Source organism: Gymnogyps californianus, chromosome 10 (genome assembly GCF_018139145.2).
Source record: "Gymnogyps californianus isolate 813 chromosome 10, ASM1813914v2, whole genome shotgun sequence".
Classification (NCBI taxonomy): domain Eukaryota; kingdom Metazoa; phylum Chordata; class Aves; order Accipitriformes; family Cathartidae; genus Gymnogyps; species Gymnogyps californianus.
Window position 1 is genome coordinate 27,939,071 of NC_059480.1, and position 15,562 is coordinate 27,954,632.

At 41.8% G+C, this 15,562-nt stretch overlaps 1 long non-coding RNA gene across 1 annotated transcript; it reads left to right on the plus strand.

Moving 5' to 3' along the window:
- The first annotated feature begins 606 nt into the window (after positions 1-606).
- LOC127020356 (uncharacterized) lies at positions 607-15,395 on the plus strand. Its single transcript, XR_007767064.1, has 4 exons — positions 607-683; positions 9,536-9,606; positions 11,582-11,701; positions 15,262-15,395. It is a non-coding gene; the product is annotated as an uncharacterized LOC127020356 (long non-coding RNA).
- The last annotated feature ends 167 nt before the right edge of the window (positions 15,396-15,562 follow it).

A 15,562-nucleotide genomic window follows, 5' to 3' on the forward strand; every position in this document is an offset into this window, starting at 1 on the left:
CCGAATAACTGCCACTACTTAGCTCTGATGCCATTATTGAAATTAGAGTTTCTGGTGGAAGTACTGTTCCTCTTGTTTGTCTTTCAAAGCATTGTGCTCATCTGTGAGGTATAGCATTAACGATGATAAGCTTATTAAGCATCTGAACAGATGTTTTAGGGTTTTTTAAATACTGGCTCTTACTGTGACATCTATCCGTAGCCAAGAGGAGAACCTGTGCACAAGAAAGGCGTGAGCACATTGTATCACGTGTACTGCTTCTCTTTCTTGTAAGTTGGCATAAATGCCTGTATTAATTTTAAATGTGGATCTATGGTATGGATTATCTGGTTTCATGAGTAGCTTCAGAGGGTAGGTGTTTAATATTAATAATCACTGTTAGCCTATAGACTTAATTAGGGTGAGAAACAGCTGGATGCTGTGCAGAACCAGTCTTGGCTCCAGACGCTGTGTCTCTCTGCAGCAGGCATGCCCTGATTGCTGAGCTCTTAACTCGTGGCAGCTGAGAACAGCATGTCCTCATGGTTACTTATCAATACTGCTTTTCCTTCCTGCTTCTAGGACCCTTTTAAAGGCTTCTGGCTCTTCACCAGAAACCAGGAGCGTGAGCACCTATTGGAACAGTCCCTTGTGGTCAGGCAGTTTTTCTTCTGCGTGGGAGTAGCTGCCTTTGCTCTCCTAGGGTAAGTTTTCTTGACTTCTGCTCTCAGGGACAGAATACAAGGGTTACTTGGGCTGTCATCAACAGTTTAATTCATTTGTCCTGGCTATCCTTAAAAAAACTTTTGCTTAAGCCAAATGCAGATTTCAACCCATTTGGGTATTACAAAATAGGAGAAAACATACGGAAATCTAAGAAGTGAAAAAACATAACAGAACTGTTAAAGTAATCCTCAACTTGCAGAGCTTGTACCTCCAGTGGCACAAATCCAGCACTCAATATTCTGCTTGGTACAGTATATAAAAACTCAGCAGTGGAGTTATGCAGCTCAATTAGCACAGTTCATAAACTATGCAGCTCAATTAAGAAAGCCCTGTATGTGGGAAACAAAATGAATGGAAATAGGTGCCTGAAGTAATAAAATATGCAGTTCAATTGGAAAATGATGCAAGTGGTTAATGAAAATGTTATCTGATATGCAAAATGTGAATGTGAGAGTCAGTGTGCATGTACGTGTGTATGTAAAAAAGAGATTGGGTGTGCTTGCAGTTTGTCCTTCACAGCAAGGGAGGCTGCGGAGCATCTGAAGTACTGTCAGATGGACCTGCAGTGACATTTGTTTGTTGCCTGTGACTATTTTGGAACTGTCTCCAAAGCAGCAGTGGCTGTAAAGAAATGAGTGTGCAAACTTTTTCTATTTCTGATACACTTTATCAATGAGGTGGCACCTCGATGCACAGCAGATGTTGTCTTTTGTGATGCAGATGAGCCTTTTGGAGTTAGTGCAGCTGGTAATGAGCTCTGTGTATTGTTACAAGATAGGGCTGCCAGGCAATAACCACCTACGAACCTGGCTAACAAACAGCTATGGTGCTGAGGCAGGGTCTAGCTCCTCTGAGACAATGGGTCAAATCCTATAGTTTTTAGACTTCATTCAGGGAAAACCTCTTATAATTTCAACAGGAGCTTTGGCTTTGTCTGGTACACAGGATTTGGCCTTTAGAAATAAACAGCTATTCTAAAAGTGTCAAACAAGATTGCTGTGCTTTGCCAGTAATTGAAGTGGAGTATAAGCAATACTTAGTGTGGAAAAAAAATTTAGACTAGTTAGAAAATAGCTTTAGTAATTAATATGGAATTTGATAGAAATATTAGGTTGACATCTAACATTTTTTATTTGGCAGGACAGTTTACAATCCTGAATAATCCACTTAGTGTATGAAACTATGCAAGTATGCTAAATATTGGGCTGCTGCCAGTCAAATGCATGGCCCAGAAATGCTTTTTGTTACCTGTTCCGTATAGAAACCAAAGACTATTTCATAAATGTTTGTGTCATTATCCACCTCTTTGTCTGGGACAGCAAATGGGCATAAGGTAACTTCAGGGAATACCTACGGGGAGAACAAAAGACTATAGATCCTTGTAAGGACAATAAGAGTCTCTCCATTAACTTCAGGGGGCTTTTGAGAGCCTCTGTTATTTCTGAACTGAAATATTTCATCCTCACAGGAATAGAAACTCCAGGATGTGTTATCTGAAGGGGGAAAAAAATATCAAATTGGATATCTCCTATTATGGTAGAGGAAACATTGCATGCAGTTCTACAATTCTTGGATGAAATTCCTAATACGTATGTAAAAGATGTAGCTGTGAATTAGTGAACTATATGGCATGTGATAGATAAAGAACTTGCTTACACGGGAAACATTTTCATGGTCCTCAAGGTATGTGTATCCTTGCTGATTCCATCAGAATCAGAGGAATGTTGGCAGGTTTTAAAAATATGAGCGGATTAGGGGAACATTCATCGGTGTCTTGCTTGGCAAGATTTTGAGAGGCATGAGTGCACATATTTAAAGGATAGTAATAGGTGGTGCCCCATCCTGTGCTGAATCTGTCCTCTGACAATGCCACCACCGGTGACTGACCACCAGGTCCTACAACACAGAACGGAATTTTGCTATGCGAACTTGTTATTTATCGCAATGCAGACTTTAACTTCAAAATCGGATAATTATTAGTCAAACATGTAAACCATTTGGAGGTATCATCTGTGGTTTCTATACTATTCGCCTTGGTTTTCCATGGCTAACTCTTGGCGTACAACAGATTTTTGGCATCGAGACAGACTGCAGGGACGTAAACCTGTTTTTTCCATTAGCCTTTTATGTTAGTAGGTTGGGAGGGGGTTGGATTTTTATGAATACCCTAAATTAAAGAGGCTCCAACCTGACTGTGAAATTAATAGAGCTATCAAAAAACCCACTGTCATTATACAACAATTGTTAATTATTTACAAGCAAACTTCTGCAAGAACAGTATTGTAGCTGTCAGCATTGTCGTTATTAAAATTAAAATGCTTTGTCTGGGTAGAAGATAACATGACTCATTTAGGCTAAATGCAATGAATATGGAATATTCTGTTTCTCTTCACCAATTAGTCGGAGAGAGAACAATAGCATGTCTCTTTCCTAACAAGATGTTTATTTTAAAAAGTCTAAAAAAAAAAAAAATATTTTCAGGACTTTGTTTAAAAAGGACATAAATTCATTGTAGCTATTATAATAACAGTTAAAACCAAATTTTTTTTCTAGGATGGGAAAAACTATTTCCATGAAGTAAATTCTCCTCTTTCAGTTAGTGAAATGTATGTGAAAATTTTTTTGCCTTATGTGGTGCACTGGCCCTGGCTGGACGCCGGGTGCCCACCAAAGCCGCTCCATCGCTCCCCTCCTCAGCTGCACAGGGGAGAGAAAATATAATGAAAGGCTCGTGGGTCGAGATAAGGACAGGGAGAGATCACTCAGCAATTACCATCACAGGCAAAACAGACTCAACTTGGGGAAATTAGTTTAATTTATTACCAGTCAACTCAGAGTAGGATAATGAGAAATAAAACCAAATCTTAAACACACCTTCCCCCCACCCCTCCCTTCTTCCTGGGCTTAACTTTAATCCCAAATTCTCTATATCCTCCCCCCACAGCTGGGCAGGGGGATGGGGAGTGGGGGTTGCAGTCAGTTCATCACACTTTGTCTCTGCCGCTCCTTCCTCCTCAGAGGGAGAGGACTCCTCACACTCTTCCCCTGCTCCAGCGTGGGGTCCCTCCCACGGCAGACAGTCCTCCATGAACTTCTCCAATGCGAGTCCTTCCCACGGGCTGCAGTTCTTCACCAACTGCTCCAGCGTGGGTCCCTTCCACGGGGTCACAAGCCCTGCCAGCAAACCTGCTCCAGCCTGGGCTCCTCTCTCCACGGGGCCACAGCTCCTGCCAGGAGCCTGCTCCAGCGCGGGCTTCCCACGGGGTCCCAGCCTCCTTGGGGCATCCCCCTGCTCCGGCGTGGGGTCCTCTCTCCACGGGCTGCAGGTGGAGATCTGCTCCACCGTGGACCTCCATGGGCTGCCGGGGGACAGCCTGCCTCACCATGGTCTTCCCCACGGGCTGCAGGGGAATCTCTGCTCTGGGGCCTGGAGCACCTCCTCCCCCTCCTTCTTCCCTGACCTTGGGGTCTGCAGAGCTGTTGCTCTCACATCTTCTCACTCCTCTCTCTGCTGCAGGTTTTCTTTTCAGCAGCCTTTTTCCCCTTCTGAAATCTGTTACCCCAGAGGCGCTACCACCGTCGCTGATGGGCTCGGCCTTGGCCAGCAGCGGGTCCGTCTTGGAGCCGGCTGGCATTGGCTCCATCGGACATGGGGGAAGCTTCTGGCAGCTTCTCACAGAAGCCACCCCTGTAGCCCCCGGCTACCAAAACCTTGCCACGCAAACCCAATACACCTTATTATCACAATATCTTGTTTTGCCTTATTATTACAACATATTGTTTACCATGTGCATTATATGTTTTAGAGTTGTGAGTTGCTCAAGTGCTCTTTGCTGATTTCATTTGTCTTTCCAAGCATATCCTGGTCCAGTGGTAATTTCTTGGTTCTCTGTGTAGTTAATTACAATTTTTATAAACAGCAAGAGGAAGGTCAGAGAACTTTTAAGACGACTGTGCTGCATGGTTTGAGTCAGTCTTTCTGCTATATTCTTTCACATGCCATCTTGCATAAGCTAAGATTTCGTTGTCGTAGTGACATTAATGGTTTATAGCAATGAATCCATCAATGAAAAAGCAGAAGCAAAAGAATTAAGGTATGACTATGTCAGGGTTGTAAAGGGTGATGCTAGCACGGCAAACCTCTGCAGGGAGTGTACAGATCGGAAGGAATCGAAGTGCCTAGCTTGGAAAGGGCCATGTCACTGTCTTTCTCCGTGGTAATGCCATCAGTCTTCTTTTCAAAGCTTGTTTGGGTCTCTCTCACTGATCCTTACTTTGCTGCCTTATATTCCCCAGCCTGCTGTCTGTCTCCATTTTCTTACTGACTGTACAAATGATTCTGGGAGCAGAGCGCATTCACCTCAGAGTAAGAGGAACCCCTTTCTACTGTCCACCTTGTGACAGTAAGAGAACGGGTTGTCTGAGAAGACAGTCAACACTGGTCTTATCCTTTCAGCATAGTTATCAGAAAAGCTTTTCTATGTAAATCTTCTGAGGACTGTTATTAGCTACTACCATAGTTGTGTTTGAGTAAGTATAAAACCAGCTTCTGGTTCTACTTTTCCTTCCACATGAAAAATTAAAAGGTTGTCAGACACTGGGGGGGAAATGTTACTTTGGTTGCTATTAGAAGTCAAAAGTAGGCTTGCAGTGAGTGAAGGAATCAACTTCTTAATTCCTACTGTACAATGACTTACGTAGTTATCGGATGCAGAAGTAAAATCCAAGACCCGTGTTTATGCTCTCGTGGTTAGACCATGCTGTGTTTTGAAACTTTTTTTAAAAAAATGTCTTGTTTAGAAAACTATTTTTAGAGTGAGAATATTTATGTTCTGCTGTCAGCTTGCAAGTTTTTTACAGTCTCGTAGAGGTAGGAGAGAAGAAAGCTGTGTTCTTCATATACATACTAAGTTAAAAGGAAGATGTAGAGAACACACAATTGCATTTTATTTAAAAAACAGCAACAATGACTTTCTTATCATTAAAAGTATTTCTTCACCCACCATTAATTTTGTATTTGGTTGTAGAGGCCATGGTGGAATGAACACGAGCAAAAAAGCTATTTGGAGGATTTGCCATCAAAATCAAGGGCTCATATGACTGAATGCGTATTCTAAGGAGCAGTTTTTTTTAAACTGTATAATTTATAAATCCTTTCTGTATTGCAAAAGGACAAAAGCCCTAACAGGAATGGTACAAACATGCCTCCTCATTATCTTTGGGCAAACAGTCTCTCTTTCCTTCCAGCAGCTGGCTAAGAGTGCTTGACCTTACACTTTGCTGTTCTGAGAGTTGATTCATTTGATATTGCTTTCGCTGTTATTAGAAAAATGTCAGTGCTGGGACACTCCCAGTGTGGGTTTGCTCCTATGCTCTCCCAGGAGAGGAGGACATAGCCAGTACCAGTTCCGCCAAGATCCTTCCGATCTGCGTGTAGGGTAGGTTTTAGTTACGGTTGATTCGTTGGGAATCTGGAATTTATTTATCAAAGGAAAGTTAAGGGGAAAAGTATACAGACGTGCTTAATGTGGAAGGAAGGCACGTTCAGCTTGTGTGCAGAATGCTGCTGGAATGATTTAGAAATCATTTCTCCGCTACGGCTGCCAAGCTGTGGAGGTGTTCAGGTAGGTCCTGGGTACTGGTTCCACCTGGGCAGTTACGCTTTCTAAGGGCTGGCTGAAGTTCTACGATGTGGTGAGATGCAACGGCTGTCAACAGAGAGGATGCATTTCCTCCAGTGTCCTACTCTTTCCTGATTTTTCTTTTAGCTAATGTTCCTCCAAAGACACTGAAAGGGTCCAGCCTTCTCACCAACTTCTGAGAAGAGGCCCCATGAGTAATATTAACTTCTGCAATTTCCTCGTTACTCATAAGCAAGTTATTAATTAACTGAATGTAACCACTGGCTGTTGATAAATCCTTTTAACTAATTCAAATTCCATATCAAGCTCGGAGCGTTTTCACTCAAGCTGCTGCTGAAGTTAAGCTTTGTGAAGAATTAGTTCTGATCTGGTTTTGAGTGCTGGAGTTGGGGAAAATGGAGAGAAGATATTTGTTTGCTTGATTCCACATGACAACTCCAGGGTAACTGAATAGACTGTACGGTTGGTTTGACAAGGCTGTGCACCGAGCCAGCAGCCTCGCATACCAGAGACAGGGGGATGGAAGGGGGACTGACAACTGTAATGGATTTTATCAGAATTTCTCTAAAGAGCGACAATTTGCCTTCAATTATTAATGTTTTTCAGAGGTTTCTCTTCTGAGAGGTATGAATAACTAACTTAAATATGCATTCATGTAACATTTTCAATAATGAATAAATTACTGCATGGAAAGAAGTTGAGTAGCAGATCCAAATATTAAATAATGGAAGAGGTTTTTGAAAGTGTAGGAAATGTAGTCTTTAATAGTGTGACTTACTGTTTTTTCTGTGAATGCAGGAACTGTGGTTATTATATGTAGAAATGTATTACAGTGATGTTTGTGAAAAATGCTGTAAGTTAGCTTGAAGTGCCGCAGAAAGAAAAAGCAGTGCCTGCGTATTGTGGTGTGTGACAGCACGTACGTTAATCCTGCAGTGCTCTTGACTCATCCTGGGGCTCAAATGTGTTTCCCTTTCCTCCCCGCGCTCAGGAGGCACTTTGTGCCCAGTGCTGTAAATTATTGCCTTGTGTTAGGGGAACTTTGAAAATGCAGGCTAGGGGAGATGTTGGCCCTGTTAAAACATGTGCTGAAGAGAAACTGGAGTGGATCGCCGGGTACCTGGGAGGAACCTTAGGACGTTCGGTGATTGTTCAGTGACTGCTGTTTCTGGAGACTTTGAGGGACGGTGACTTTGCATTTATTTATTCCTCTGGTCCAATTTTCAGTTCCAGAGTGGCATTCTTAGAGACCCTATCCTGTAGTCCCTCATGCTCTGTTCCACTTAGTCTTTCATTCTCTTCAGACAGAAATACGTATTTATACGTTTTGTAAAATTTTAGAACAAGTTCTTTTTCTGTAACATCACTACAGTCTTGAAAATTTGCCACAGATATGAAAGCTCGTTAAGCAACACTTGAAAATGACCAGCTTTTGACAGCATCACCATGACAATGAGTGTATTGGTATTTGTTATATGAAGCAATTTGTTCCATATTAGCAGTGTGTTGTTTGCTTTAGCATACTATTTTAATATCATGAAGATATTTAGAAATTGAATACTTACAAATCTGTCTTACTGATGTTAAAAAATGCTAAGTCTTCTGAAGTGTTATATATAGCAGTGGCATGTTCTGAAACGGCAGTCAAATATAAACCTTTGTGATTTCTTATATGCTGAAAATTGTAGAAAACTGTCTCGACAGCACATAGGTAATCAAGTATATATATATAAAAAAAAATTTGGTCAAGTTATAAACTGTTTGCAAAAGTAGCACTTAGCAAGTTTATAAGTACATTCTTACCACTCTGCATCACTTGGGTTCTGCATGGATTGTGCAGCCAAAATTGCCTCGGAGATCTGTGAAATCTGGTTCACTTAAAGCAGCATCTGACCTATAAAACCTACTGCTTAAGCCAGCTTATCACAGGGGAGAATATTTACACGCTGGTTTACACATCTAGGAAGAACGCTGAACTTACTTCAAACTGAGGATAGTAGTATAGCCCTGCAATTCTGGCAGAAGAGATGGATCTTAAAAGAGGCTGTATAATTCCTCTGATTATTCTGCAGTTGCCTCCAATAAGAATACTGCTTCCTTGTGTATTAGAACTGGATGTTGAGAGCAAGTCAGTTCACAGCTCCCAGGACTGCAGCAAGGTGTTTCATTAGCAAAAACATTTTTAACCCTAGCCTAATTATTAGACTTCATAATTTATTGTTTCATCATCTGGTCCAGCTCAGCATCCATGGGATTTCTAGACGACATGAAGTGTGGAAACCTGTCATGACAGAAAAAAACAGAGGGGCTTGTAGGAAACAATGGTTGTCTTGTGGGAAGAGTTTAAATATATGCAGCTGATCCCATGGGAACTGCTGTAGTCTATTCACCCTGTGTGAAAATGATGCTCTTTCAATATAATCTTTAATCCTTTTCTTTCACTGAAAAATGTGAGAACTTTATTTAAAAGTTTTGAAAGAGTGCTCTATTTTAGTGAGTAAATGCTTTTCAAACATAAAAATAAATCAAATTATTAGTGTAACATGGAGGGGAAAAGTTCTCTGAAATATCTTGCAATATTCTGTCCATAAATTGCATATGTGAATGTTCTTGGGAAAGTCTCAGGCTGAAAATAACCAGGAAATGTATCCAGGCTTTCTTTTTTTTCCTGGATGGGCGCATGTGGGGAAGGAAGTATCCAGCAGTCTTGGAGATATTACAAACTTCTGTAACTGTTTGAGACATAATTTTTCTAATTCCACGGAACAGATTTTTCCTGTGAGATGGGGGAGAAGGATTTCAAGAGAAGGGAATCCTATCAGATGCACAGAATAAAAGTTTGCTTTGAAGATGATTCTAATCTTCCTCCTATTCATGGAAAAGTAAAATAAAACTAAATATGCAGTTGTTGAAAACATTTGTCCCCACCCCCAGAGAGAATGGAAATCTAAACCTCGCTTTGTTCCATCCATGCATGTGTGAATAACATCACAAACTCCCACAGGGTTTAGTAGAGCTGCTGTCCTGTTTGTTTTTTATGGGACCATGTCCTAAATATTAAACCCTGTTTGGTGAAATACGCAGTTGTATTCCTGGAGGTATCACGCGGCATATATTTTATAGTCTGCACACAGAGTGCTGAAAAGGCAAAGAGTTACTAATGCTATTTTGCTCTTGCTTTCCTATAGCGTCTTTCATCCAAGGCATCCAAAGCACTTCATACAACCCAGTGTATTAAGCATGGCAACATGTCTGCAAGGTAAGGAAATTGATTTTTTTTTTTTTTTTCCCCTCCTTTTCGTTTTTATAGATAGAGTAGTCAAAGCACTGGGCTGTGATTTCCCAAGATCGCCATGGTAAAGCAAGACTTCTGGCCTCCCAGTCCTTTAACACAAGTCTCCATTTAAGGGGAATTCTCAGATCTTCCTCTCCTGTGTAATTTACTTGACACTTAAACCTAAGTTACTTTTTTGAGCCGGGTGCTCAGTTTATACCTTTTAGATTTCTTTCTTTAATATTTCAGAAAAGGAGCATTACCTTTTGTTTATCAAAGAGCTTTGGCGCCTGTAGTAGCTTGGTCCTTCAGTACAGAACAAGAAATACCAGCTGGAAGTGCTCCAGCACTTGAGGAGAACCATGCATGGTGCCCCTGGCAAACTGAGCGTTAGAGAGGAGAATGGGGTTTGGGAAGTGCTGAATGAATCTTGGATTCACTTGGGAGCCCTGGCTGTGCGCTGGGTGTGGAGTATCATCTGTCCTCGGTGCGGCTCCAGCAAGGGGATGGTTTGTACTCACAGCCTGTTGTCTCTTGATGTATTCAACTGCAACTGGCCAGTGGCTTTGAGAGCCTGCAGGGACTATGCGCGGTGGTGGTGGGTTATGGATTTTGCTGCAGGGGTGAGTTAGCTCAGGACTCAGTACTGTGCATGCTTAACCTCCTTCTGAAATGCAGTATTATGTAAGTTCATGTACGAGATAGGTTCAATGGTATAGTAAGGTTTTAATTGCCTCTTGCGTTGCAGTGAGCAAACTAGAAATACTATAAGGTTCACTTAACGTGAATTCTAGGTGGCCTGCATTTCCTAAAATTCCTTAAATATAGTGAGGGCTTTCTCAATTTATGTTGCTTAGCATGGAACTAGATTAACAATATTATTGCACAGTTCTTTGAAGGTTGCCCTTTTGTTTTCAGTGGGATAGCACCATCTGGTAAAATCAAGCAACCATACTTACATTTCAAGTCTTTTGAAAGTTAAGGAAATTATTCTAATTTCTTGTAGAATTTCCTTCACTGTAAATTTAAAAATTTTTATCCTCTCCCCTTCCTCTTGGATTTAAAAGATTTTTTTTTTTTTTTTTTTTGTCCTTCTAATGTCATTCTGCAGAATCCAGGTTCTTGATAAAACTGTAAGACTCAGTCTTTTAGCTCAAAGTTCAATTGGCTTTTGGATGCCCTTAGGTCCAACTGCCCTTTTACATGGAATTTTTATTGTTAATCTTCTATTATTGGGGGAATTATTTTGCAAACAGACCAATTCAATTGCTTCAAGCTCTGAAACCTGTCAGGCTAGCTTTTATTCTGATTGCTTCTGATAAGGAGCTTTGGTAAGAATGCTGTGCCTCCAGCAAGTTAAGAGACTCACCTTGGAGGGGAACAGCTTCAAGGTCCCAGGGAATGTATGGCTCTCTCAGCTTGTCATGAAAAGGGAAACTAGGTGTTGAAAATCAGAATCAAAACTTTGAATTAGATGTGGGACTGCACCATGAACCAGTGGAAATGGCCTGTGTTATAAGCTGAGTCTTTTTTTTTTTTCCCTGCGTAATGATGAGTTGAAGTTCGTTACAAGAGCTGGAGTCACTGTTTCGTTTCCCATGTTTTGGCCATAAGAAGGTATGGATCCCTGCTGCGAACCCCCACAGACGTTGTGCCGCTGGGGAGCCGCGCAGGATGTACAAACTTTGGGGAGACCCTTTGCCTCTTTTCCGTTGCTTGTGTACATGGGACACAAATATAAGCCTGATCTGTCTCAGACGCTGATCTGACAGATACAGTAATCTCTGTCCTATCTGAACGAGAAGATGCTGATAGATGATGTGGAGTCAAGGTGATGAGACATCTCGGGAACCATACTTGAAGCAATTTTATTGTCCAACCTGACCTGTTTTAAAAAAGAAATTAAAAAAAAAAAAGACATTTTAGAAGACACATGTATTATGTTTTTCTTTTTCCTCAGTGCCAGCTACCTATTAGTAGGACACAGTATAATCTTGTAGTGAGCAAGGAGATGCTTAAAGGACAATTTTCTCCTCTTAAGACCTATGCAAGAAAAGTATTTTCAGCACTGTTACATAATGTAAGTATTAAGAAGATTTGCTATAATTCCATTTCAAAGAGCTTATAGTAAGTAAATGTTTTTCTGTATTGTCCTTAGTGTTGTCTATAAAAATTACATTAAAAAGTGTTTGTTCCTCAGGTAGAGAACAGGGCCTTTCTGAGAAACTCTTCTTCTGCGGAAGCACATCGAGTAGAATATCATTTGCGAAAGGCCAAGAAGGGGCTGCCGTGTTTCAGTGCAGCTGATCAAAGGGAGGGTTCAAATGAATCTTCGTTCCTGAAGCATTTTTCTAAATTATGTGTGCAGATTTTGTTGTGCTACTTATGAAAGTAGTGTTAAAAGCCAAAGGAAACTTCAGACCCTCTTTTGTATTCATGTAAAGTGTTCCGGAATGATAGCATTTATTCTTTTGGACAGAAAATCTCTTCTGTAGCAAGTTTGTTCACTTGTTCTTTTTCTTTCAAACAGTGTGAGCTTACTGAGGTTTTTTCTTACCTTCTTCCCAGGGAAGGATAACTTTCCACTAACATAGAGAGTTCTGTTTTCTCTGTTAAAAACAACTGCACACAAGTGGAGTAGGCTTTGTATTTTGTCCTAGAAACAGAGCATTTCATTCAGAGATAAGGCCTCTCTGCATTTAGGTTCCTGTAGTCACCTGACGGAGCCATTGGTAACTTTTAGGCTGCTTTAGTCTGCATTCCTGAAATGCCTTACTCCTGGCACTGCAATTAACAGCTTCAGGTTCACTGCTTGCCACCCGATTCTCCAGCTTTCCACTTGCTGTGCCCTCGGATGCTGCCTGGGGTAGCAGGGGAGCAAAGCAACTGGTCAGGCTTTGTTTCCAAGAACACAAGCTTTGCACCTGTAACCATCGTTGAGGATGTTGTTGTGGAATCGTGAACAGGTAAAAAATTCAGTTTGTGTCTGCGGCTTTTTGAACTTTTATTTTTGAATTTGAGAATTGCTGAGTATGAATATGACGGGCCCGATCTCCTCTGTACTTACCCCATCCCCTTCAGTTCGGTGACTGGTTATTTATGCCATAGCGATTGTCAGGAGGATCTAGCCTGTTGTGCTTCGGGGTTTGCAATCTTATTAACTCTTTTCTGCTTCTGTCTTGTTGCAAATAATCAAACTAAAAGTCCTATGTAATGATATTGCTAGATTTGGGAAACTAAAAAAACCTTACAATCGGGCTTATGGCAGATCAAGTGCAAGGTGCTGCCTATGCTATTAAAATAGAGATTGTTTCATTGAGTTATTTCCAGAAGGTTCTCAGAGTTTTGCAGTGGTTTTGCCATTTATTTGACATTTTGCATTTTTTTTTTCCTGAAAAATAGCATAAAATAGAGTAACAGGGATTAAGGATACTCTGTATCTCAAATAATAATTATAAGCGAGCTAGTTTGTGACAATGTAGTACTTTGTTCATCAACTCAAGAGAGGAACCTAGAGGAGCTGGCTGTGAATCCACGTGGGCCGTCTGGAAGATCTGCTTGGTAGATCTCTTCCTAGCCTCAAAATCAGTAAATATTCCGGGTTAGATGAATAAGTGAAGACAGAGGGAAAGTCTTCATTTGTGATGTAATGTTTGTGTTTTAATACATGTTCTCCTGTCAAGCTACGCCTGGGTTAGATACGCATCTGCACAGAGGTTCCTGCAGGCCGCCACGTGCTCCAGCAGGCAGGCAGCAGTGGGCAGGAGCTCTCTGCCTGCCCTGCTTGGCATGTGCCATCGGGGTGACCGTGGCTGTACACTGCTATAGCAGGTTCATCTAACGCAAGCCTGCGTGGAAAATGTGGTGATGTTTGAGTCCTTAATTTGTCACGCTTACCCAGCCTCTTCATCACTCTGTCCAGATTACGAATAGCCTATTTTTCATAACATTCCCTTTTCTCCTATATTTTACTTCAGCTAATATATGTCAAATCTCAGACATTTCTCTTTCCTCTGTATAAAGCTACAGAGAAATTTTACTCAGTGGAAACACAGACTAGGTCATTTAAGCGATGTGCACGAACCAAGGCAGACTGATCCGGTTCTAGCAACTGCTTTTTCCAGTGCGTAACATTTGAAGCTAACTCAAACTCTTGAATTAATGAGTGTCATATTTAGTGTATGCCTACCTTAATGTCATAATTTTGTCAGCTAGATAGTTGTGTATCTGTTGTATTCCTGCAAAGACAGCCACTAGTAGCTAAGCTGAAACTTTGTTCAGATTGTTGCATACCTAAATGTCAAGGACATATATATATATATATATATATACACACACACACACATATATATATAATATATGTCCTTGACATTTAGGTATGTTTATTTAAATTCAGAAAGACATTTTGATTCACAAAACAGCAACTAACAACAGCCTACTTCGCAGTTTCTCTGAATGATGCTGTGTTTATCTCCGCACGCTTCATTATGGAGAAAATATTGATGATGTGGAAGATGTTGGTGTTGAAGGAGTGCGAATGATCACTTGTGTACTAAAAGATGGCCAGCACAGATGCAGTTAAACCTAAAGGGAGCATGAGGTGACCCTCCAGCAGAGCTTGTTTGGGGGTGAGGTCCTTGAGCTGTGCAGCAGCTTTCCAGGGCACAGAGGCATTCCCATTTCTAACCTCTCCTTTCATGTGCATCTGAGCTTACTCAGGGCCATGGGGCTATGTGTCTTTGTGTCCCCTTTCGCTGGCAGAAGCTCAGTGTGCTGCTGGCCAGCATGGCTGCTATGAGTGCCGGTGAATGTCCTCTGTGTAGTCCACCCCTTTGTCAGTAGGGTCTCGAACAGCAGGCTCTTCCACCACCCCACTTCTCTCACAGCTCTGCCTGAAGCGCTAGTGGCCCGTGGAGGGCCCCGCACTTCGAGGTGCTCTTTGGGGCTGAGAAATTGTGGCTTGCTGAGTTTCTTTGTCATCGTGAATAGTGTTGGTGGGAAAGGATGGAAGAAGGGCAGTACGATCGGGAGCTGAGGGAGGAGGGACTGCCCTTGTCCTGTTCCTACTGGTAGGGCCATCATGGAGACCCATGGAAGACTCAAGGACAGACATTTTCTGCCTGCATGGATTTGTACCTGCCTTGGCGAAGTCCAAGGAGGGTATCCAAGCCCTGCAGGATATCCTGGGCTTGAAGGACCCTGTGCTGTTGGTCCCTTGCTCATGTGCACTGAGGTTGGCCATGAAGACCCTCGCTTCAAAGGTGTACGAGCAGAGGGGACCCATCAGCATGAGGCAAGTCCTGGCAGGCTTGGAATAACAAATAGCACTTCTGAAATGTGGAAAAAACAAACTTCTCCTATAATTAAGGCATATGTCTCCTCCTCTGTGGATGCTTTAAACACCAGGGGTTTGGGGTACAAGTGCAGGACTGTCCTCTTTCACGAGTGTGTGCATGGTACCGAGCCCAGCCCCACTTGGCTCAGCTTCTGTTAAATTCCCCAGCCAAGGAGAAGTGCATAGTTTCAGCTCAGCCAAGTGTTTGTTTTACACGAGTTGAAAAGGCTTGCAGGGATCATTTTGGCAACAAAACTGACTGTTTTTCTAAACAAAAATCATTATCTTCTCAATCTTGCTAATAGTGTATTTCTGGAGTCAAGACACAACAACCCAGCAAACAAATGAAGCGGCTTCACCCACCTCCTCTAGCTCTGCTCTGCTACTGACCACAGAAAGGCGGTTTGTAATCCTTATCAGTTAGTCCAGTCACCATCCCGCTCAGGTAATATGCATTGAAATGAAAACAACTTGGTTTTATTTATTAAAAGTTATGTATTGTTTAGCTAATTCTAAGCTATTTAGTGTTTGAGGGCAAAAGGTCCTTCAACATGCAGTTCGTGGTACGTGCTTAAGGATGTGCCTGCATCAGGGGATCCTGTATGC